Source organism: Protopterus annectens, chromosome 5.part0 (assembly GCF_019279795.1).
Source record: "Protopterus annectens isolate FY-2018-M chromosome 5.part0, PAN1.0, whole genome shotgun sequence".
NCBI lineage: Eukaryota > Metazoa > Chordata > Ceratodontiformes > Protopteridae > Protopterus > Protopterus annectens.
In genome coordinates, this window is record NC_056735.1 from 1,378,227,748 (window position 1) to 1,378,254,249 (window position 26,502).

Here is a 26,502-nt window from a genome sequence, read left to right on the forward strand (position 1 = left end):
GACCCACATGAATGGAAACTAGAACCCAAAATATTCAACCTCTTGAGGAACAAATGGGGGACTCCAGCAGTAGACCTGTTTGCTTCCCCTCAGAGCTACCAATTGAACAAATTCTGCACAATAACTCCCCATAGCCAAGCTTGAAAAGTGGATGCCCTGTCCTTTACCTGGGAAAGCCTCTCGGTTTATGCCTTCCCCCTCTGCCTCTCCTCTCGAAGGTACTACTGAAGATCAAACAGGACAAGCCAAGAACAATACTGATTGCACCAGACTGGCCACGCCAGCACTGGTACCCCCTTTTGCGCAGTATGACACTGCTGCAACCATGGCACCTGCCTCAGACCCCTTCACTGCTGTCCCAGCAGGCGGGCCAGATTCTGCACCCTCAGGTCCAAACCCTGAACCTTGCAACCTGGCTAATTCCTTGAGCTCTCCTCTAGCATCCCTCAGTAAGCAGGTACTGGATGTCATTCTGGAGGCAAGGAGGCCTAGTACTAGAAAATCCTATGCTGAAAAGTGGAAAAGATACTGTTCCTGGAGCCAGGCTCAGGGGATGGGCACAATGGTGCCCAGCTTACCTCATATTCTACAGTACTTAACAGAAATGCTCCACAAGGGACTATCCTTCTCGTCAATTAAAATTCATGCCTCTGCCATTTCAGTACATTATAGTACTGAGCCACCCCTCTTCTCTCACCCCTTTCTAAAACAATTCCTTAGAGGGGCCAAAAATTTAAGACACCCCACCCCCCCCCCCAGGAGAGCTCCCACTCCAGCCTTGGGACCTTAACTTTGTATTGGAAAAGCTCACCCCCCCCCCACCCCCCTTTGAGCCAGCTGCAACAGCAAAGTTGAAATTCCTTTCTTGGAAAACAGCCTTCCTTGTAGACCATCATTTCAGCAAGAAGAGTGTCTGAATTACAGGCCCTCATAGCAGTGGACCCCTTCATTATCTTCCATGCGGACAGGGTTTCCCTCAAGACCAGTCCTTCTTTTATGCCCAAGGTGGTATCTAGTGTGGCCCTAAATCACTCCATTCATTTGCCTACTTTTTTTTCCTAATCCACAAAACAAAGGTGAATGAATACTGCACTCTCTGGACGTGCACAGACAACTTAGATTCTACTTGGACAGGACTAAGCCTCTCAGAAAATCTAAACAGCTGCTAGTTGGCTTTGCTGCAGGGGCAGAGGGGATGGCCATTTCAAGGCAAACTATTGCATTAATTTCTGATACAAGCACCATGGAAAACCTACCCCACAGGGGATAAGATCACATTAAACCAGGGCTGCATCTACCTCTGTGGCTTTTCTCAGAGAAGTCCCTACCAGGGACATTCTAGAAGCTGCTACCTGGAGCTCTGTACATACCTTCACCAAGCATTACCACATAGGTTCATAGGTAGGTACTAGGCTATCTGCCCGAAGGCATTTATAAGCCTAGCCAGAATGTGTTGGCCTTCACCTCCCCCTTAGATTAGTTCCCTGTGCCTCTGTCCAGCAGAGCCACTGAAGTGATCCCTGGGATAAACTGTTTCCCATCCACTCGTCAAGGTTTCTCTTGAAGAGTGCTGGCGAGGAACTCTGCCTAATGTAGATTGGAATCTTGTTCCAAAGCATGGGAAGTCTCTGGGACCGGAATCTATCCCTCCAGCACGTCCTATTTATTGTTGTGGTGTGGTTTAGATCCTTGGAGCGTGTGGCTCGAGGGGGTAAAGTTTTCTTTAGGTGGAGAATATCCATCAATTCTGGGTTGGACATGGCCTTGTATGTCAGGCAGAGATCACCTCTGAGTAGGCGGTATGCAACTGAGTACAGTTGGAGTTTCTTCATTCGAGCTGCATAGGGCATCTGTTTGAGGCCAGTGATCCTCTTGGTGAGGTACTTCTGTGGTCTTTCCAGCTGTTGCAGGTGTCTTGTAAGGTACATCCCAAATGGGCGTTGTACTGTATGATGGGGTCTGATGAGTGATGAGTAGAGGGACACAATGACCTCTTTTGATCTGGATGCAACCCCTTTTATGATTAGGTGGGCCACATAGAACGATTTTCTAACCACTTTGGCAATGTGATTATCAAGGGAGAGATTACTATTTACTTGGGTCCCCAGATCCCTTATTACGTTTTCCGTATTTAGGGGACTACCACCTATGTGGTAGTTTGTAGGTACTTTGTTTTTTCCAAAGGGAATAACTATGCACTGTTTGGCATTTAGCTTGAGGCCATGATTTTAACACCAGGTATCCATCTCAGTGAGACCCTTTTGGAGGATGTCTGTGTCAGCCGGTGAGTCGGTTATAGCCCCTAGTTTGCAGTCATCTGCGAACCTGGTCAACCATAATCTTCCTGCACTTGTCTGTACCTCTGAGAAGTATATGCCGAACAGGAGGGGTCCTAGGACTGAGCCCTGGGGAACGCCACTTGTAACCGGTTTAGAGTCAGACCTAGCTCCCGCAACTCTCTCCATGTGGATTCTGTTCGTGAGCCAATTGGCAACCCGTCTTGTGACATAGAGGTTTATGTACAGGCTGGTGAGCTTGTCTATAATACTAGAATGGGGAATGGTGTTGAAGGCCTTTGCGAGGTCTAGGTAGGCTGTGTGTACCACCTTTCCCTCTTCTATAGCCTTGGTAACTGTCTCGAAGTCCACCAGGTTTAGGAGGCATGATCTGCCCTTAACAAAGCTGAACTGGGTAGGGTCCAGTGTTTGGAGGTTCCCAATGTCTCTCTGAATTAATTCATTGATAATGCGCTCCATAGCCTTGCAGACCAAGCTAGTCAGGCTTATAGCGCGATAGTTCCTGGGTTCTGTTGTGGCTCCACCTATGTGGAGCGGAATAACCGTTGCTGTGCACCACTCTATGGGTACGTAGCCTGTGGAGAGGCTGAGTTTGAAGAGTGTGTTTAGGTGAGGAATTAGTTCATCTTTGAGCTTGTGTAGGACACAGCCTGGGACACCGTCAGGTCCCATTGATGCTGTGTTTTTGGCTTTGTTGAGGGCTATTTTAACCTGTCTGATTTCAGGGGCTCTACATTCTTCTGGTATGGTTATGGTCCCTTTTGGAGGTGAGCGGCGGGGTGAAGTTTGCACTGAACCTGTCTGCCAGGATGTTGGCAATATCAGTTGGTTCAATGTATTTTGTGCCATTCTGCACCAACTCCGAGCAGATCTGAGCATTACCACTCAGATTCTGTCGTAGGGGATACCCTCCCCAGGTCCGCGGTAAGGCTCCCCATTGGCACAGCTGCACAGTTAATCCTCATCTGAGTGTCCAAGCCAAGTCCTCCACCACTCTGTCTCTCTCTCTCTCTCTCTCTCTCTGTGAAACCAGTGCATTTGATTTGCAAGCACACACACGGGAAAGACTGGCACAGATCCCACATGCCTATCTTCTAAATCCAGAGTTGGATTTGCCACTGCAATCTTGCAGGGCTTAATAGCTGGCCCTAATGCTCTTTAACTTCCTCCTCCCTTCCTAAGCTTTGGGAATCAACCCAAATGTGATGACTGCAACAGTGAAACACGAAGAACATAGTACAGTTGTGTACACTTAACATAAATGTAGATGTTAGAGTGTATTCACTGTTGCAGTCCTGGTTACCGTCCCTCCAGCCCCCTGACTTCTTTTGGCTCTACCTTTCCTTCTTGTTTGGTATATTTATTCTTTCTGGTGTATTTGCTTTTTGACGGGGGGGTGTACCATACCATATAATTCCTATTGTGCGGGCACCTGACATCTGGGGCAAGAAAAACTGATTTAATGGCGTTGGCTGCATGTTTTATACCCCTGGTGACCTGAAGTCATGGAAGAAGAAACTGCATCAGATGCAGAAATCCAAAGACTCTGGTGTTCAGGCCGGCTGAGGGCTACCTGCAGGCAGATAACCCAAATATGATGACTGCAACAGTGAATACACTCTAACATCTACATTTATGGTAAGTGTACACAACTGTACTTTTTCTTCAGCGGCCTTTACCCTTAGTAAAATTACTCATCTTCAGAGGGATGTCCTACTAGATCCTACAGCTGTGGGAGCTGCAGACAGAGCTGCTTCCCAGCTTGCGACCTTATCTTCTGTAGTTAACTCCTCCATGCGGCTTATCTCCTACGCAGCTGATGGAGCAAGCAAGGCAGCAGACACAGGAGTCGCCCTGTGGAGACATTCCTGGATGTGCTTTTGTCAGTTTGCAGAGCCCTTCAAGTCCTCCTTTACCAATGCCCCTTTTGATGGCTCGTCATTGTCTGGGCCCAAGGTAAAAGAGACTCTCAGCAGGTGCGAGCAAGACGGCAAAACACTCTGCTCTGGGAGTACATTTCTCCACGCCTACTAGACCTTCTCCCAAAGGTCAAAAAGGTGGGAAGACTCTGGTATTCAGGCCGGCTGAGGGAAAATGTGGTTCCAGAAATCCCAGGAGCTTCGCCTGATGCACGTGGGAGAACAGTAATGGGAGAGGCCACCCTCACGGCAGAGGTGGTCCACAGAGTCAGGGCCACAGAGATATGTTGTCTGGTAGGACCTTCCAGCGCTCCTGAAAGGAGGGCCCGCCTGTCCACCTCTGGAGGCATTCGGGGGCAGATTTTCACTGTACCCAGAAGCCTGCCAAAGTATCACAAAAGACACATGGGTACAGTCTGTAATATCCAGGGGATACAGTATTCCTTTCTCCATGCCACCTCTTCCCAGAAAACAAAAATCCATCCCAGATGTGCAACCCAATCTAAGGGAACAAGCAATCCTAGAAGTTAAAAGGTTGCTAGAAAAAACGAGTCGTCCAAGAAGTCCCCGCAGACCAAATCGGATCCGGAACTTATTCAAGGTTCTTTTTAGCTCCAAAGAAAACGGGGGACTGGAGGCCCAATTTGGATCTCAGCAGACTCAACCAGTCTGTCAAGAAGACAAAGTTCTGGATGGTGACACTGCAGTCTATACTCCCTTTTTTGGGAAAGAAAAGTTAGATGTGCTCCATCGATCTCCAGGGTGCGTACCACCATATCAAGATGGCCAGGCCATCCAGGAGATATCTGCGCTTTCGGCTGGGAGCCAGTCACGACCAGTTCAGAGCTCTGCCCTTTGGTCTCACCACAGCCCCCAGGGTGTTCACCAAATGCTTGGTAGTAGTCACGGCTCATCTGAGGCATCTAGGATTCTGGGTGTTTCCATATTTAGATTGGCTCCTTACCGTCACCACTGAGCATCGATTAACCGAGGCAAGGGACACCACAATTCACCTCTGCTCACAGCTAGGCATCTGTAACCTACGAAAAGTCTGCCTTGTTGCCCTATCAATATATTACATTTATAGGGGCAGATTTAGATGTAAAAGACATAATAGCAAAATTTTCTCAGTAGAGGGTGTCTACCATTCGACATCCGGTTTCAATCTTAATCTAGAGAAAAAAGATTCAGGCAAGATTTGTTCTCAAAGTCCTCGGCTCAGTGGTGACAGCAATAACACTAGTTCCCTTGGCTCGCTTCCACATGAGGATATTGCAGTGGCTCCTATTTGCTCAATGGTCCATGCAAGATCTGCCCATATCACACAAAATTCTCATCACAGTGACCTGCAAGGAGGACCTGAAATGGTGGCTTCAGTCTATGCAGGTGACGATAGGCAGGCTGTTCATCCTCCCCCAACCAGTAGCCACAGTGACCATGGACGCTTCCCAGATTGGTGGTGGGCATTATCTAGGACAGACTGTTCAAGGAACTTGGCAACAACACGAGTGCCACTTACACATCAACGTCCTAGAGATGAGAGTGGTGGTTCTGGTGTTGCAGGCACTACAGGGCTCTCTACCTACATGACGATCGCAATTCAAACGGACAACATTTCACTAGTGTGGTACATCAACAAACAAGGTGGAACCAGATCCTACCCCTTGTGTTGAGAGGCTCTAAGAGTGTGACAGTAGGCAATGTCTTCCCAACGCTTTCTGATTGCGACCCACATTCCAGGGAAATCCAGTGTGATAGCAGACAAGCTCAGCAGGGCTATCTGCCTCACGAGTGATCCCCGAAGCAGGATTTTGTGAACCAAATTTTTCGCAAGTGGGGCCAGCCTTGCTTTGACCTTTTTGCCACCTCAGTCCATACCAAATGCAGCAGCTATTTCTCCCTAGTCCCCCCACCAGGACAACCCAGGGATGCACTTGTTCACGATTGGCCCCCGGGACTTCTTTATGCTTTTCCCCCCTTCCCTTTAATACCCAAGGTTCTTAAGAAAGCGAAATCGGGTTGCAAAGTAATACTTATTGCCCCTTACTGGCCTTGCCAAATATGGATGCTCTTTGTGTTTCACTGTTGCAGTCATTACATTTGGGTAATCTGCTGGCAGGTTGCCATCAGTTGGCCTGAATAACAGTGTTGGGTCCTGTGTCGGTTGTTGTCTCCCCTTCCATGACGTCAGGTCGTCAGGGGTATAAAACATGCAGCCAACGCCATTTTATTCAGTCTTTCTTGTCGCGCGGTGCCCGAAGCAGAAGCAGTTTGCAAGTGCCGGTCGGTCGACTCCTGATATTTTCGTATTCGAGTTTCAGAACCGAAGTCTTCAAACTAAAGCCAAGTACCCCTTTGGGGAAACTTTTTCTTGCTCCTTACCGATGTTAGTAAAAGTTAATAATTGCATTACTTGTGGGAAGCAAATACCTCATAAGGATTTTCATTTGTACTGTATTCCTTGCCTAGGCCCAGATCACAATGTGCCTTGCTGTCGGTTTTGTGCTAGATTTAACCAACGCACTAAGCGTCGGTATATTTTTGCTTCTAAATATTTTGGTGCAAGATTTAATTATCCTGAAATGTCGTCTGAGCGCAATCTGACTACCGCAGTTCATAAAAAACACAAAGAAAGACACAGACCGTCGAGGTCCAAAACTGACGAAGCTTCTCCTACGCCAGTCGAACGTTCGCCAGTACTCAGTAAGGTGCCTTCGCAGCTCCTGATGCCCGCTACTTTTGAGTTGCAGGCCTCTACCGAGACCCATTCGGAGTCCGGTATGCTGCGAGATTCTCAGAGTATTGAACTCACGGATGTCTCTCCCTTGGATGGGTCCGGTGCCGCTGAGCAGGCACTGGCTTCTGAGGGTGTTTTCAGGCATCAACATTTTTATATTAAACCGACGACAGCAACAAAAACAAGGTGAAAAACAACTTCTATGTCTAAAAAAAGACGCATTAGCCACGTGCTCAGGCCCCTATGCCTAAAAAACAGATGATCAAAATGGCTGAGGATTTAATTACCTTGATCAGGGGTTCCCAACCCCCCCCCCTTTGCTAAGGGGCCTAGGCAAGGTACTGATTATGAATCTTAAGATCAGGATGTCCTTCAAGGATGCATCTGCAGTCTTTACAAATGGGTTGTCCTGTCGTCAGGCAGCCCTTCGGTCGGCCGGATTCCAAAGTCTGGGTCTGGCTTCGGCTAGTGTCGCACTTCACCCGACGTCATTGCGGCAGTTCTTCGGGTATAAAGGCATCAGCCGACGCCATTTTCCTCAGTCTTTCTTGCCGCGTGGCGCCCGAAGCAGAAGCTGTTCGCAAGTGCCGGTCGGTCAGATCCAGAGATTACTACTACCGAATATTACTTCAAAGACTTCTATAAAGCTAAGTACCCCGTTGGGGACTCTTTCTTGCCACAGCCGATGTCAGAGAAAGTGAATAACTGTTTATCTTGTGGGAAACAAATACCTCATAAAGATTTCCACTCCTATTGCATACATTGTTTAGGCCCAGACCACGACGTAGCAGCTTGTCTAGCCTGTGCTTCTTTTAACCGACGGACGCTTAGACGCCGGTCGGAGTTTGCTGAACAGATTTTCGGCTCCGATTTTGCCTATATTATGCCGTCTGATCCTCCGACTACGCAAATTACCAAAAGCAAGAAAGGACCGACACTCGCGGTCCGCGGTTTCGGCCGAAACCGCGGTTAAGCAAACCACGAGTGTCTCGGTTTCGGCCGAAACCGAGCAAGCGGTTCTTCAGCCGAAATCATGCCTTCTACCGAGGCCCCTTCTAACCTGGTAGAAATGGCTTCTGAAATCCAACCTTCTGTTGCGGTTTCACAGGATTTATCAGACACCATTCCCCTGGATATTTCAACCCCTGCACGTGGAGCTGCTAGGCCTCCTGCAGCTATGTCTATTAAGGCCTTTGCTAGGGCTAAAGCAGCCAAAGCATCAAAAACTGTGCCTGCCAAGCCCCCCTCTCACAGGCCCAGCACCAGCTCCCATATGCTTTCTTTGGCTGAGGATCTCATCTCTTTAATTCGTGGAGCCCAGCCTCATCCAGACAGGGTCTCTCTCCCTCCTCCAGAAAAGAGGCCTAGAGCAGAGCCCTCTGAGCCAGTATCCACAGATGATTCCTCTGATGACTCAGAACATACAGACCCTCCTGAGGCTTCTTATTCTCCTTACGAAGACTCTGATGCTGAAGAGTCCATCCCTTCAGCCTCTCCTCCTGAGGAATTTTCCTTTGGGGAAACCTTGCATGCTATGAGGGAACAATTTCAGTGGCAGGGCCAAGATTTCTCAGACTCCAGAAAAAGGCTTAGGACCTTTCTACATTTGCCACAGCATAGGCCTTTAGCTATACCTCCAGTTCTTTCTGTTGTTGATGATGCATTTAATGATGCTTGCACTGCTCCTGATTCATTACCTCCGGCTCCAGCTAAGCCCGATAGGTTCTACAGGGTCCCGGACACTCATCACCATTTATATAAGGCTCCTTTTGCAGATCCAGAGACTATCTCCCAGGGTCCTAAAGCTGTAGCAGCTACTTCTACTAAGAACCCCCTCCCCTCTGAAAGGGAATCCAGGTCCTTAGAGAGATGGGGTAAAAAAGTTTACACTTCTGCTACTTTGTCAGCTAGAGCTTTGAACTGCCAATTTCATATGATTCAATATCAAGAGTTTATGCTTGACCAGTTGGCTAAAAAGCTGTCCTCTGAAGAATCTTTAGATAAAAAGTATGTTCAAGAAATGGTACATGACATACAGCAGGTTAGTAACCATTCTTTAAAATGTGGCTATGATGCACTGGAGGCTTCCTTTAGATCAGCCATGACTGGCACAGTTATCAGGAGACATGCATGGTTGAAAGAACAGGCATTACCAGACCATGTCAAATCTAAGCTTTTGGATGCACCTATGGACAAGGTCAATTTATTTGGTTCCCCTGCACAGCAGGTACTAAAAAAGATGGAAGAGAAGGCAAAATCTGTACAAACAGTGAAAGATTTCTTACAAGTTCAACCTCCAAGGTTTAGCAGGAACTGGCCCTCCAAAATTGGTCCTTTCCGGACTCCTCTAAGGCACAAAGAGGCAGGAATAGGCTCTAGAGGCAGAAACCAATCCAGGGGTGCCTACAGGGACGCCAGTGGCAAGGTAACAACCAGCGAGGCACGGATACAGCCACCACCACTACAACAACTCAATCACAGTGACTTGGCGGTGGCACCTACCAGGGAACAACTAGAAGCACCCTTAGGCGGAAAGCTAACCTTATTTTCAAAGAACTGGCATTGCATTACAAGAGAAAATGGATTTTGCAGACTATAGACCAAGGTTACAGGTTCCATTTCCATACTCTACCAGGAAAGAGAGGAATGCCAAACCTACCACCTACTCAAAGGACAGAAGCTCTAAAGCAAATATCTCAATTATTAAGAATGAGAGCTGTGGAAAAGGTACCATCTATGGAGCAAGGAAAGGGATTTTACTCCAGACTCTTCCTGGTACCAAGAAAAGAAAACAAATGGAGGCCTATTCTAGACCTGTCCGCTTTAAACACATTCCTCATTGTTCCAAAATTCAAAATGCTGACCCTACAGCAGCTTCTTCCCATGCTGGGCAAGGAGTCTTGGCTGGTAACTCTAGATCTCAAGGAGGCATACCTGCACGTCCCCATAAGACCAATTTGCAGAAGATACCTCAGATTTCTTGCAGGATCAGAGCACTATTAATTCTCAGCATTGCCCTTTGGCTTATCTACTGCGCCCAGAGTGTTCACGAAATGCCTGGCATCAGTAATCGCTCATTGCAGACTTCAGGGGATTCAAATCTATCCCTACCTGGACGACTGCCTGATGCAAGCGGACAACAAAATCAAACTAACAGAAGACTTACAAAGAGTCATTTACCTTCTGCAAGCCCTGGGATATACAGTCAATACAAAAAAGTCAAGGCTGATTCCATCCCAAAGAATAACCTTTCTGGGTGCAGAACTGGACACATCAAAACAAATGGCATTTCTAACTGCAGAAAAGAAAGAGCAACTTCCTCTCTACCTCTTGGCATTAACAAAGCAGAACCATCTAACTGCAAGAAAAGTGCTACAAGCTCTAGGCTTCATGGCATCCTGCATAATACTGGTCCCTCATGCTAGGCTGCATATGAGAAAGCTACAGTGGTACCTAAAGAATTTGTGGTCCCAGCACAAGCACAGCCTAGAAACCAAAATTCCAATGATCCCATGCCTGAAGCAAGAGTTCCTATGGTGGGCTCAGGCCTGCCAATCAAACACAGGATTGCCCTTCTGCAAAAGTCAACCAAGACAAACCATCACGACAGATGCCTCAGACCTCGGTTGGGGGGCACACATGCTGGGCAAGTGCATTCAAGGCCTATGGACTTAAGACCAGCTGCACCTGCACATAAATCTAAAGGAAATGATGGCAGTAAAATTGGCAATCCAGGCATTCAGACCCTTTCTCCAAGAAGGTCAGTTGATGATAAGGACAAACACCACAGTTATGTGGTACATCAACAAACAGGGAGGCACACACTCATATCCTCTATGCCGGCTGGCACTGGACCTATGTGATGTGGCTCTGAGCTACAACATTCAGTTACAGGCAATTTATGTACCAGGGAAGGAAAACATTCTAGCAGACATATTAAGCAGAACTACAACAGATGCCCACGAATGGATGCTGCATCCGGACATCTTCAAAGCCATCACAACAGAATGGGGATTACCACAAATAGACTTGTTTGCATCCCCACTCAATCACCAGCTAAAGAAATTCTGCACAAGGACGTACCACCCACTTGCTTGGAAGGTGGACTCCCTATCTTTCAGTTGGAAAAGCCTGATAGCATACGCATTCCCACCACTTCCTTTGATGCACAAGGTGCTTCTGAAGATCAAAGAGGAACGTCCGAGGATCATTCTGATAGCTCCAGACTGACCAAGACAACATTGGTATACATTGCTGAGGAGCATGTCCCGGGAACAAATATGGACACTGCCCCTGATCCCATTACTGTTAACACAGAACAACTACAACATCCTGCATCCAAACCTGAAAACTCTGCAGCTAACTGCCTGGAACATTACATAACAGCAATTAACCCAAATTTATCCCAAAGGGTTAAAGACATAATCCTGGAGGCTCGTAGACCTTCATCAAGGAAGAATTATGCAGCAAAATGGAAAAGATATCTCATCTGGAGTACTGCAAAGGGGCAAGATGTGACACTGGTGAACCAACATCCTGGAGTACTTGGCGGAGCTCTTCCATACAGGCCTGTCCTATTCCTCCAAGATACATGCATCAGCTATTTCAGCAGAATACAGCTTGGATCCTCCTGTCTTCTCGCATCCTCTGCTCAGACAGTTTCTGAGAGGAATTAAAAATGTAAAACCTCCCAGGAAACCTCCATTGCCAGCATGGGACTTGAACTTTGTGCTAGAAAAACTGACACTTCCCCCTTTCGAACCAGCAGCAACAGCAGAATTACAATACTTATCCTGGAAGACTGCTTTCCTGCTGGCAATAACTTCAGCAAGAAGGGTCTCTGAACTACAGGCATTAATGGCAGTACAACCCTTCCTGATCTTCCATCAAGATAGTGTCCATGAGAACAAATCCTACATTTATGCCTAAGGTGGTATCCAGAGTCTCTTTAAATCAGGCTATCCACCTTCCTACATTCTTCCCCAACCCACAGAACAGGGGAGAAAGGCTCTTACATACCTTGGATGTACATAGACAATTACGCTACTACCTGGACAGGACAAAAACCAATAGAAAAACTGACCAGCTTCTGGTAGCATATGCAACAGGAAAGGAAGGAAAACTAATTTCAAAACAGACAATCTCCAAATGGATAGGAAATTGCATTAGATTTTGTTACTCCTGCCATGGAAAGAAGACTCCAGAGAACATCAGGCCTCACTCCACAAGGGCTACAGCCACTACCACAGCTTTCTTACGAGGAGTGGCTACCAAGGACATTATAGAGGCTGCTACTTGGACCTCCGTGCATACATTTGCCAAGCATTATAATTTACCTCTATACTCTAGATCTCGTGCTGGTTTTGCCACTGCTGTTTTGCAAGGGATCCTAACTACACCATAATCTCTTCTCATTTCCTCCTCCCCTAGTTTAGCTATGGTATTCTACCCATTTGTAAAGACTGCAGATGCATCCTTGAAGGACATAGTACAGTTTTGTACCTACCATAAATGTAGAAGTCCGATAGGAATGCATCTGCAGTCAGGATTACCCACCCTCCTTCCCCTCTGAGGTACTCCTAGGGTATTTGCCAATCTTCAGCTAGCTTGGGGGGGGGTCTATTATGGTGTATTTGTTTGTATATATGTACATACATGCTTATTTTGTGTGTTTGCTCTCTACTATTTGGAAACTTTGGCATTTATCCAAATTTAGCCATCCAAGAGGGCACCTGGCATCTGGGGCAAGAAACACTGAGGAAAATGGCGTCGGCTGATGCCTTTATACCCGAAGAACTGCCGCAATGACGTCAGGTGAAGTGCGACACCAGCCGAAGCCAGACCCAGACTTTGGAATCCGGCCGACCGAAGGGCTGCCTGACGACAGGACAACCCATTTGTAAAGACTGCAGATGCATTCCTATCGGACATCTACATTTATGGTAGGTACAAAACTGTACTTTTCCATTTCTTTTGATCAGGAATTTTCTATTCCACCCTATGAGGATTCTGATGCAGAGGAATCCATCCCTTCTGCATCTCCTCCTGAGGATTACTCTCTTGGAGAGACCTTGCATACTTTAAGGGAACATTTTCACTGGGAGAGTCAGGATTTCTCTGAATCAAAAAAGAGGCTTAGGGATTTCCTTCTTCATAGCATAGGTCTTTGGCAATACCTCCTGTACTAGACATTGTTGATGTGTTCTTGGAATCAAGCATGGCTCCTGATTCCCTGCCTCTGGCTCCTAGTAAGCCAGACAGATATTACAGGGTTCCTGACTCCCACAAATTTCTTTACAAAAATCCTGCTGACCCTGAAACTATTTCTCGGGGTCACAAAGGTGTAAAGGCCTCTACAGCCAAAAATCCTACCCCTTCTGATAGAGATTCCAGGACGCTGGATAGATGGGGTAAGAAGATTTATACTTCTGCAACCTTGGCAATCAGGGCTTTAAACTGACAGTTTCATATGCTTAAATATCAACAGCATGTTATGGGCTTACTGAAACAAAAAATTGTTGATTTCTGATTGTGTGGAAAATAGTGACAGGAATTATTGCATTCAGCAGAACAGGTTGGAAAGCATACTTTGCAATGTGGTTTTGATTCCTTGGAGGCCTCTTGTAGGGCCGCCGTTACTGGATCTGTGATTAGAAGGCATGCCTGGCTCAAGGAGCAAAATCTGCCTTATGTTAAAGCTAAATTGTTGGATGCCCCTTTGCAGCATGATACTCTGTTTGGTAATAAGGCAGAGGAGGTTTTAAAGAAAGTGGAAGACAAAGCTAAATCTATGCAGACTGTAAAAGATTTCTTGCAAGTGCAGCCACCCAAGTTCAGTAGGCACTGGCCTACTAAAAATTGGTCCTTTCCTGTGTCCAACAGAGCCACTCAGGGCAAATCTAGGCACTCAAAAGACTCCCGATACCAATCACAGGGTTCTTACAGGTCAAAGAAATGGGGTGCCTCCACCTCCAAATCTGGAGGAAACAAAGCACAACACTACAGTAAGCAGTCTCAATGACTTTCCTCTACCATCACCAAGCACTTAATCTTTTGGCAGCCCCCTTGGGGGGGAAAACTAGCACTTCATGCTCAAAATTGGCAGTTAATTACCCAGGACAAGCTGGTATTAAACATAGTATCCCAGGGGTACAGATTTCATTTCCATACTTTGCCATTTCCAAACGGATGGCCGGATTTGCCACAAAACCAGTGGGCAGAGGCCCAGAAACAAGTCAGGTCCCTCATGGATATGGGGGCTATTCAACCGGTACCAGAAAAGGAAAAAGGACAAGGTTTTTATTCAAGACTTTTCCTGGTACCCAGAAAAGACAATTCATGGCGTCCAATACTGGACTTATCGATTTTGAACATGTTCCTGGACATTCCAAAATTCAAAATGCTGACTTTACAACAGCTACTGCCTATGCTAGGCAGGAATGCTTGGTTAATAACTCTAGACTTAAAAGAGGCATACCTGCATATCTCAATAAGGGAATCGTGCAGAAGATACTTCCGCTTCAAAGCAGGTTTTTTGCATTACCAATTCTCTGCACTGCCCTTTGGCTTATATCTACTGCACCCAGGGTCTTTACAAAGTGCCTGGCACCAGTAATTGCATTCTGCAGACAAAGAAGCATTCACATTTATCCTTATCTGGACGATTGTTTCATTCAAGCAGAGGACAAGGACACTCCTCTTCAACATCTGGCGTTTGTAAAAAGGCTTCTAGCATGCCTAAGGTACACCATAAACGAAAAGAAATCACAACTGGTACCCTCACAAATAATTACATTCCTGGGTGGAAGCTTGAATACAACTGCCCAGATGGCTTATCTCACGCCAGACAAACAAAGGCAACTGACAGCATACTTCAAACAACTGGCAACAAAAACCCAGTTATCTGCAAGACAAATTCTGCAGGCTTTGGGGTTCATGGCATCCTGCATTCTACTAATTCCATATGCGAGACTGCATATGAGGAAACTTCAATGGCACCTAAAACGTTTATGGGTCAACATTGTCATAGCCTGGAAATAATGATTCCTCTCATTCCCTGCCTACAACAAGAGTTCCTTTGGTGGGCAGAGACATGTCTCCAAAACAAGGGACTGTCATTCACTCTACCCCCTGCCACCCAAACCCTAACTACAGGCGCATCAGATTATGCCTGGGGGGCCCACCTGGCAAGGAGATGCATTCAGGGCAAATGGAGCCCAAACCAAATGCATCTGCATATCAACCAGAAAGAGATGCTAGCTGTTCAGAATGCTCTGGCAGCCTTCAAGGACTTACTTCATCCAGGACAACTACTGATAAAGATGGGACAACACCACAGTTATGTGGTACATAAACAAGCGGGGGGGGGGGGTATACATTCCTACCCCCTTTGCAGACTAGCCATGGCTTTGTGGAACACAGCCTTGACTTACCAAATACATCTTCAAGCTCAATTCCTGCCAGGAAAGCAAAATACTCTGGCAGACAACCTGAGCAGAAATCTGATGGACCCGCACAAATGGAAACTGGGTCCACAAATCTTCGGCATGTTAACACAGAAATGGGAGAGCCCAGGCATAGATCTGTTTGCCTCTCCCCAAAATTATCAGTTGGACAAATTCTGCACAAGAACTCATCACAAAAAAGCATGGAAAGTGGATGCTCTGTCCTTCAGTTGGAAAAACCTATCGGTATATGCCTTCCCCCTCTGCCTCTACTCTCCAAGGTCTTACTGAAAGTCAGACAGGAAAAAACAAAAATGATTCTAATTGCTCCGGACTGGCCCCGCCAGCACTGGTACCCGCTTCTAAGGAATATGTCTCACTTTCCTCCATGGTACTTGCCTCAAATACCTCGTCTACTGTCTCAGCAGAACTATCAAATTCTGCACACTCAACTCCAAACTCTGAATCTTGCAGCATGGCTAATCAACTAATTATTCAAACACCACCTCTCAGTAAATTTGTGATGGATGTCATTTTGGAAGCCAGAAGGCCTAGTACTAGAAAATCTTATGCTGATAAATGGAAGAGATTCTGTGCTTGGAACCAAGCACAAGGAATAGATGCAGCAAAGCCCAATATTCCTCAAATTGTACAATATTTGATTGAGATGCTTGACAAGGGCCTATCTTTTTCTTCAATAAAAATCCATGCATCTGCCATCTAGGCTCTTTACAACACAGATCCTCCCTCCCCTCCTTTCTCATCCTCTGCTTAAACAGTATCTTAGAGGGGCCAAAAATGTAAGGCCTCCCAGAAGAGCACCAACTCCTGCATAGGACCTCAATTTTGTGCTGAAAAAACTCACCCTGCTTCCTTTTGAACCAGCAACTACTGCAGATATAAAATTTTTATCTTGGAAAACAGCTTTTCTTTTGGCAGTCACTTCAGCAAGAAGGGTTTCAGAACTACAGGCTGTCATGGTAGTGGAACCTTTTATTATATTTTACCCGGACAGGGCGTCCCTCAGGACCAATCCTTCTTTTATTGCCTAAGGTAATATCCAGTGTGGCTCTTAACCAGACCATTCACCTACCAACATTTTACCCAAGTCCGCAGAAAAAGGGGGAGTGGATTTTGCATTCATTGGATGTACATAGATTCTACCTAAATAGGACCAAATCTCTAAGAAAGTCTGAGCAACTACTGGTAGCATTTGCTGCAGGGTCAGAGAGGGAAGGCTGTATCAAAGCAGACAATTTCTAAATGGATAAAGCCACTGCATTCGTTTCTGCTATTTGCACCATGGTAAACCGGTGCCCAAGGGGATCAGATCACATTCCACCAGGGCTGCCTCTACTTCAGCAGCTTTTCTCAGAGGGGTTCCAACCAAAGACATTCTAGAAGCTGCTACTTGGAGCTCTGTTCATACCTTCACAAAGCATCATTTACCTCTCTTCTCCAAATCCAGGGCAGGCTTTGCCACTGCAGTCCTGCAGGGCCTTATAGCCGCTCCCAATGCTGTTTAGTTCAGTCCTCCCATCCATAGCTTTGGGATTCTACCTAAATGTAATGAATGCAACAGTGAAACACGAAGAACATAGTACAGTTGTGTACACTTACCATAAATGTAGATGTTTGCGTGTATTCACTGTTGCAGTCCGGGTTACCCACCTGCCATCCCCCTTTCTATACCTTTACTTTCCTTCACTATACTCAAAAGCCTTTGTGGTGTATTTGCTTTTAGTTGAAAGTAAAGTTTGTTTCTAAAAGTGTATTTATATATTTACGGTTTACTTTTTTTTTTTTTTTTTTTGCTCCCTGTTTGCACCTGACATCTGGGGCCGGAAAAACTGAATAAAATGGCGTCGGCTGCATGTTTTTATACCCCTGACGACCTGACGTCATGGAAGAGGAGACAGCAACCGACACAGGACCCAAGACTTTGTTATTCAGGCCGACTGAGGGCAACCTGCCAGCAGGTTACCCAAATGTGTAATGACTGCAACAGTGAATACGCTCGAACATCTACATTTATGTTAAGTGTACACAACTGTACTTTCCCTTTCTTATGGCCCCATCTCCAGGAGGAGCCTTGGATCCTGGACCCAGTTCCAGATCCCCTGGTGCATCATTCGGGTACGCTCAATCCTTCCATACAGACCCTCAAGCTGACAGCTTGGTTCCTCCACTTCCTGTCTTAGCCAGGCTTTCTGACATCGCCTCAGCAGTACAACATATTTTAATTTCCTCTCACAAATGCTCAACGAGAACTTTATACTAGCAAATGTAAGCGGTTCTCTTGTTGAGCAGCCAAAAATAGTATTGACCCTTTTACTGCACCTATTTCAAAGATCCTCAAATTTCTCGCTGAAACCTTTAACCAAGGAGCAGCAGCAACTATCAGAGTCCAGCTGGCTGCTATTTCCAATTTTCATTTGGGAGAAATGGGTTCCAGTGTTATGTCCCACAGCTTTTGCAAAGCTTTACTAAAAGGTACTATCCTCTTGAGATCCCCAATAAGAGAACCACCTCCTCCTTGGGATCTAAACTTAGTCCTAGCTGCCTTGATTCTTCCTCCTTTCGAACCGACTACTACTTGTTCTCTTAAATTCTTGACTTGGAAAACTATTTTCTTACCCTCCTAGCTGAGTTAATGGCAGTTAGAATTACAAGCTGTATCCATTCGTCCCCCTTACCTTATTTTTCACAAAGATAGGATTTCTCTCAGAACCAACCCCTCCTTCCTACCAAAAGTTTGCTCAGAGTTCAATCTGAATCAATCAGTGGAACTACCTGTATTCTTCCCTAATCATGGCAACAAGGCAGAATATAAACGCCACCAACTGAATGTTTATAAACAGTTATATTTTTACTTGCACAGGACAAAAGAATTCAGAAAATCTGACCAATTGTTTGTACCCTTTGCAGAAAACTGAAAGGGAACTTCAGTCTCAAAAGTAACTTTATCAAAATGGCTTTCAGACACCATCACTTATGTCTAGAATTCACAACGCAAGCAACTGCCAGGAAAAATTCGAGGACACTCAACTAGGGCGCCTCGTCTACCTCTACTGCCTTTCAGACCAGACTGCCTTTAGACTCCATTTGTATGGCAGCTACGTGGGTTAATACCCATACCTTCATCAGTCATTACAAAGTAGATGTGGCCTCCTGGAGCAGGGCATCCTTTGGTTCCACGGTCCTGAAGAGTCTATTCCATTGAGCCGCCCAAGAAGGTGGTTCTGGGGGCACGGTCCCAACCAACAACAAGAAAGAAGACAAGATAAGGACAACATAACATAAAGAAGTTATGTACTCTCCATAACATTCCATGTTTGTTGTCCTTGATCTCGCCTTCCTTCTTGCATCCCACTCTCCTTCCCCCTTCCTGGAAGATCAAGAGGAATAATCTGTCATTTGACTACATAGGCTGTGATTCCCTTCCTGCCTTATGAGTTGGATAGACTGAGTCCTTTTGCTACTGTCTTGGGATATATATATATATATATATATATATATATATATATATATATATATATATATACACATATATATATATATGTATAGATAGAGAGAGAGAGAGATAGATATATAGAGATAGATAGATAGGTATATAGGTATATGTATAATTTATATATGTTTGTCTGTATTTAAACATTATAGTCTAGTATTATGGGTTATCACAAATGAGATCTGGGTAACTCTCGCTAGGCATGTTGGGATAGGGTCTAGCCTCGAGCTGGTGCAAGCTCTCGAGCTTTAGAATGTGGCAGAGTCAGAGCCGAGGATCGGCTCCGAACCCAACCAGCAAGAAGGAAGGCGAGATCAAGGACAAACATGGAATGTTATGGTGAGTACATAACTTCTTTTTTATACTCCATTTGTGTTCATAATGGCTATAGTTATGTGGAAGAACCCTATTCACCTATCCTTTTTTTTTTTCTAGACCATGCCAGTCAGCAAACATAACAGACAAGAGTAGGCTTTCAGGTTTTTCTTTAACAGAATGCCCATGTTTTTGATCCTTCACCTTTCGATTAATCCTTTTTGGCAGTCTTGCATTCTTTTTCTCCATCCAGTGCAGCTACTTCTGAAGCTTTTAGTGGGAAAGAAAATAATGGCACTGCCTTTCATTCAACTGCAGGGGGTTATTACCACTGGCATTCTAGGTTGTAGAGGAACATTTGTAGAAACTGCTTTGAAATTTGCAGGATATTCTGTGATCTGATATTACTAGAAACTGGCTTTTTATTGCCCTGTTTCAGCTAGATGTTCATGCATCCTGACTTAGTAGTGAGCTACTGCATGTATATTTAATGGGTTTGTTTTGAGATATTTTTGTGAATTTGTGTCTCTGAAGTTTCTGCTTTCAAAGTCTCATGACCTCAACTTCAAAATGTTTTATGCTGTGTGAATTATTGTAGAAGACAGACAATTGCCTTTCTCCTTAATTCTGCCTGTTTACAGTATGGTAGTTATCAGACTTGAAAATCAGTGTGCTCGCATGTGGAGAAATTTCTGCATTTTAACTGAAACCAAGTATAAAACTAGGCTATTAAGGTATGCCATTGGAAGGACCTCTACTGTGTACATAACTTGTGATTTTTACTTCTGCACTTCCTGTTTATTTACTTATTTTTTTTTTTAATCACAGACCTTGAAGGTGCATGCATCTTCGGTTGACACTTTTCTTGGCATCACAAACTGGGCTAGAGGTTGTGTTCTGCCTCCCCCATTTCTTTTGTAAATGTAACACTGTTCAGATCTCCGTCTAGACATTCACCATGGAAAATTCCCCACTGCAAGTGCCCCAAAAAAAAATAAAGCCTTCAGAGTGTGCTTGAGACCGCTGAATCATGAGCCAAGAGTTGCTTTAGAAATGGACTACATGGGGAAAGAGTATGACACCATACACTGAAAATGCCATTTTCTAGTTCAGGTGCATGTAGAAGAGAAAAGTTTAAATGGCTGCTTAACTCTCATAGGATGGTAACTTTTGAAAATGCATAGCTCAGTGATTGGCATTGGAGTCCCTTATGAGGTCACATCCCACCTGGAAAAGACTGGAAATAAAGAGCAGGCTGCAGTCACACCTCCCCTGAAGGCAAGTGTATCTCTGAGATGACCTTGTGGTCTTTGCATGTTGTTTCTCCCATTGAATAGTAAGGAAATTAAGTGTACTGCATTTGCCCTTCACTACAGGGAGTGACAGATTGTCAGAGTTGCTCCCTGGCAGCCATCTTTAGGGGGATGCTTCATGAAGTGCCAACATGACACTTTCCATAGTTGAGCTTTTGGAGTATGCTTGTGACTAGCTTGAACCTGAGGAGAGTGGGGTCTCTTGTGCGACTCAGCATGTCCTTATCGTAATACTTACAAACAAGGACTGTTCTTAGTAGCTCCCCCCACCTGATCCATCAAGTCATCTTAGCCTAGGTAGAGAAGGATTCCTGCGTATTCCGGTGCAGTAGGACTTTTAGGATGCTCCCAAGATTGGATGTATGGTGTTTGAAGGGATCTGTTCTCTTAGCTGCAGGAGCATACATTTGTTGCCAGATCAAGTACTGGACAGTTTTCTCTAGTCCTGTTGCCACCTCTAGTATACTTGTTTCTGAGTTTCAGTAACCTTTTACCTCACATCTGATGCTCATGAGATATTTGATGGGTTCACTCAAGCTTGAACTGTATATCTTGAAAAGACTCAATTGATCAATCTGCCAATATTTCTGAGACTTGGAGGATTTATGATTCATTTCCTCACTGCAGTGGCATAGCTAGGGTGGGGTGAGAGGGATAACTGCCTCTGGTGCAAAGTGTTGGGGGAGTGATCAGCCAGTCCTGAAATTTCTTTAATACAATACTGGCTTTTATAAGCAAGGTTTGCATTTGCGGTTAAACCTGAACACTGTACTGCTCTGTAGCAACTGCTTGCTACATTGTAGCAAAGAGTTTGCTACAGTTTAAAAGTTATGGGAAAAACTTTTTTTTAACTAAAACCTGAGCGCCATAGTTCTGCATTCAGGCAGGGTGTAAACTGTAGCAAACAATTTACTACATTTTATAAGAAATTCTTACTTTAATGGGGGGGGGGGCAGCACACAGAAATGGGACCTGAATGGCTGGGCTGGGGGGGTGGTATGCTGTGCATCTGGCCACTTGTTTGATAATGACTGTAAGGCATTCTGATGGGAAAGAGTGTTTTCCTGTCCAGATCCCTAGATCAGGCACTGGAAATGTTTTCTATGGTCAAGAAAGGGCTACTCAAAATCTTCTCATGTCTTCTGCATCTGGCTTCCTTGTGGGTCAGTGTAAGTTTGTGTTGCACTATGACTAGGACATTAGGCTTAAGTTATGTGTTTGCAAAAAATGTCATGGCTGAAGCTCTACTCCTTCAAAGATGAAGACCACCCTGGACTCTAGGGTGTATGTGGCACTCCATTTTAGGCAAGACTTCCAGGTGTGGAGGGAGGACTTCCAGAAGGTGAAACAGTATTCGATCACTTTGGGTCTGTAGCGTCCCCTATGGTACCACCTTTCTGTACGAGAGGAACTCGTTTCTGAGAAACTAAAGCATCAGGAAGTCCTGCTGTACTAGCTATTAAAATGTTGTCTCCGATCTTGTAGCCCAGGCAGGTGTGACCCTAGCCCTGAGTAGCATCCTGCCATCGCCCAGAAGCATACCGCAGTACAAGGAAAAAATTATTGCCTTCAACACTTGGCTAAGCTTCTGGTGTCATTCTAAGGAGATCCAGTATCTGTCTGCCTAGGATGACATGGTCGACAGACCACCATGCTGTGCCAGAGATGGCCTGCACCTGTCACCCCTGGGATTCCGGATACTGGCTGAGGCTCTTGCTGCCCCTATAGTGCCTTTTTTAGACAAGGTTCAAATGACAAATCACCACCGTAACAGGAACAGGCAAGCAAAAACTGAGGGTAATTCTACTCAGTATTAGAAGTCTAAATCTCAAAATGCACCCCCTCGAGGCACTCCTTAAAATGGAGAACAATATCTGTGCAGTGACTGAGACCTGGTTCAAGGCTCCAGAGAGCACCCTTGCATTACCAGGCTATAACTCATACTACATTATTAGGCCACCTAACCTGGATAGGAACACCAGAGGTGGAGGTGTCCATATTCATTAAGGATATCCACACCTCCAGGCTAGTTGCTCAGTATACTGCTTCTGAGATTATCCAAGTGCAACTAACTCTGGGCAAAACTGCAATCCAAATTGTAGCTTGCTACAGATCCCCCACCATGCCCCAGGATTCCCACTCCTCTTTTCTTGGTATACTGGAAAATATTAGGGTTCAACCAAACACCCTAATAATGGGCGATTTCAACCACCCCACCATTAACTGGGAAAACTACTCCTGTGCCAACTCCTTCACTCAATGCTTTCTGGAATTCATAAATTCCAATGCCCTGGATCATCTTATCCACACCCCCACCAGGGGCAACAATATCCTAGACCTAGTCATTAGTAACATGAGTAACCAGTATTCCACACCTGAAGTCAACTCCTCGTTGGTCAGATCCAACCATAAGTTAATCACCCTAGATATCCACATTCTGCCACCCCCCTATTAAGGAAATAACGGTAAAAAAAATTTCCATAGCCAACTTTATGCTTCTTAAGACAGAAGTGGCTAACTTCATGACACCCATGCAGATGGACAATACAGTTACGACTGCTGAATCCTACACAGATGCACTCTGTGAGCACTTACACAAGTGCATGGATCGTGCTATCCCAAACAGAACCAAGATGCTATCCTCCAAGAAAAGGAAACCAATCTGGTGGTCCCCTGCCATAAACAAACTCTACAACAGAAGGAAGAAACTTGCAAAAGAGAGTAAAATCCCATGACTGGAGGAGTTCCCTGGTCAGCCTCCGTAAGAAGCTGAGATCCCTTATAAGATCCTCCAAAGCTAGCTACGAAAACGAAATTGCCACTGATTCTAGGGACAACCACAAAGCGTTCTATAGCTATGTCATTCTCAATGGCAACACCCAGATCTGCTCTAAGTTACAGCACAACGGCATGAAAATTACAGAACCAACTGATATTGCCAACATCCTGGCAGATATGTTCAATGCTAACTTTACCCCCCTCTCACTCCCTAAAGGGCCCATATCTATACAGGAAGAATGCAGAGTCCTTGTAATCACAACTACGCAGGTAAAAGCTGCACTCTCTAAATCCAAAAACACAGCAACCATGGGACCGGACAACATCCCAAGCTGCGTTTTACATGAATTCCAGAATGAACTGGCTCCCCACCTAAGCACAATGTTCAATCATAGTCCCACATCAGGCTTTGTGCCCACTGAATGGCACACAGCAACAGCTGTCCCACTCCACAAAGGGGGAGCCACCACTGATACCAGGAGGTATTGCCCTATTAGCCTGACGAGCCTGGTCTGTAAGGCCATGGAAAGTATCATCAAGGAACTCCTAAACAAAGACATTGGTAACCTCCAAACTCTGGACCCCACCCAGTTCGGGTTTGTGAAAGGCAGATCATGCCTCCTGAACCTGATCGACTTCTTTGAGGCAGTCACCAAAGCTGTAGACGATGGTAAGGTGGTTCACACAGCCTATCCTGACCTCGCCAAGGCTTTCAACACCACCCGCCATTCTGGAATTTATAGATAAACTCCCTAAACTAGGTATAAATCCCTACGTCACAAGATGGGTTGCCAGTTAGCTCACTGACAGAACCCACACTGTAAAAGTTGTAGACTGCAAGTCTGACTTCAAACTAGTGACAAGTGGAGTACCACAGGGTTCAGTCCTGGGACCTCTCCTGTTTGGTATTTACTTCTCTGAAGTACAGGCTAACACAGAAGGCCTTTGGCTAGCGAAGTTCGCAGATGATTGTAAACTAGGAGCCATAGTTGAGTCCCCAAATGATGTGGATATCCTACAGAAGGGCCTCACTGAGACATGCCTGGTGTCAGAGCCATGGCCTCAAGCTCAATGCCAAAAAGTGCTTTGTCATCCCCGTTGGTAAAAACTCTGTACCCATGAACTACCACATAGGTGGCAGTCTACTTAATGCCGAATGTGTGATAAGAGACCTGGGGACCCAGGTAGACAGTAGTCTCTCCTTTGATAATCACATTGCCACAGTAGTCAGGAAATCCTTCTACGTGGCACACCTCATCATAAAAGGGCTGTCATCTAGGAAAAGAGGTAATTGTTCCCCTCTACTCGACACTCCGACCCGTTATAGAGTGCAACGCCCCTTTTGGAGTGTACCTCACAAGACATCTGCAGCAGTTGGAAAGGCCACAGAAGTACATCACAAAGAGGATTACTGGCCTCAGATGCCCTACACTGACCGTTTCAAAAAAAACTCCAGCTTTACTCTGTAGCATATCGCCTACTCCAAGGTGATCTCTGCCTATGCCTAACATATAAAGCTATGTCAAACCCAGAGATGTTGGACATGCTACACCTAAAGAAATCCCAATCCCTCCGAGCTACATGCTGTAGGGACCTAAACCTTGTCACCACAATAAACAGGACGCGCTGGAGGGATAGATTCCTGCCCCAGAGACTTCCTATACTCAGGAACAAGCTACCCATCTATGTCAAGCAAAGTTCCTCAATAACACTCTTCAATAAAAATCTTGATAAGTGGATGGGAAATAGGAAATACAGCCCAGGGATCACTTCTGTGGCTCTGCTCGACGGGCACAGGAAAATAAATTTCTTGGGTGGCGTTAGCCAGGGAACCTTGTTGGTTAGGCTTACTTAGGCCCTTGGGCTGATAGGTTCATATGTAGGTACTAGGCTATGAATCTGTAAGAAGACCACTTTAGTGACCCAGCAGTCAAAGTCCTGACTCTGTTGTCCAGGACTTTTTTTTTTTTTTTGAGAGAAGCAGTTCTTTAAGTTGCAGTTTGGAGATCCATGACTAAGCTGCTTTTGGTTCTCAATGTGATTATGGTGGGTTGAGGAGATGAGTTGAGATCTATAGGTATAGTCCCAAATCATGCTTCTCAGAGGCTGTCTTTTATTTGAAATATGACCACACATTTTACTCCTGTCTGTTTTTGCTTCTGACGGAGATGGCAACTTCTGTCAAATTTTGGATCTTAACATAATCAACAAGCACATTTATTTTATCAAATTATATAGGTGATGACTTCCAGATGATCATGCCTCTTCTTGTGCAAGTGCACTTAGGTGGCATCAGTAGGCAGAATGCTCACCTTCTGTTATGTCTGTGTCTGGTGCTACATTCAATATTGGATGCTGCCATCTAACTTATTCTTTTCACTCAGAGCATTTAGCTTAATGATAGTGGTGCTTGTTATGTTAGATACTTTGTTTGCCAGCATTTACACAACAGTTATAACTATGTACAGCATTTTGTCCCAAGCACAGTCTTTGCACTCTGGGATATACCATTTTATAACAAAGCACAATACTGATTTAGTCTTGGCTGTGTCACAGTGGTTTGGAATCCTGACTGTGACCTAGACAACCCAGGATCAGTTAATAGTCTGTATGTTGAAGGAGCCAGCTTAACAGGGTGAGTGAACAACCTATGCCAGCTTTCCCATTTTCCCATGTTATGGGAGGAATGCCAGCTATCCCATTTTCCCATGCTATGGGAGGAATGCAGCACAGTCTGAAACATTGATGACTCTTGACAGAAGCTGGGTGGGGGGGGCTGCAGTTGTACTTGAATGTGCTGTGTTCATAATTTTAGGTACCATTGTAAGCTGTTATCAGGATTGGTGTCTACATGAAAACATGCATGCATCCTAAACCTAATGTTGCATTCCCTGCTTTGACGCACTATGTCCTCTTCTATGGGAAGGGATTAGGTCACTAGTTCATAATAATCATTGAACACTCAAGATGGCACTGTCCTGGATATGTAACATTTCTTCCATGTGGTCAGCTTTAGTAGAAAGGTAGTCATTCCTGATCTGGCTGTTCACCCCCACTACCAGGAACAGCCCTAGTCCATGAAGACTGAGATAACTGGTTTCTCGGGGATGCAGCATATGATTTGCCCGGCAGTGGGGAAAATGGCATACTGAGATTTTAAAAAAAGTCTTGTCTTAAATATTTTTTTT

At 45.3% G+C, this 26,502-nt stretch overlaps 1 protein-coding gene across 1 annotated transcript in view; it reads left to right on the forward strand.

Moving 5' to 3' along the window:
• The window catches only part of EED (embryonic ectoderm development), a 967,389-nt gene that overhangs the window by 940,554 nt on the left and 333 nt on the right, over nt 1–26,502 (forward strand). The window lies entirely within an intron of this gene.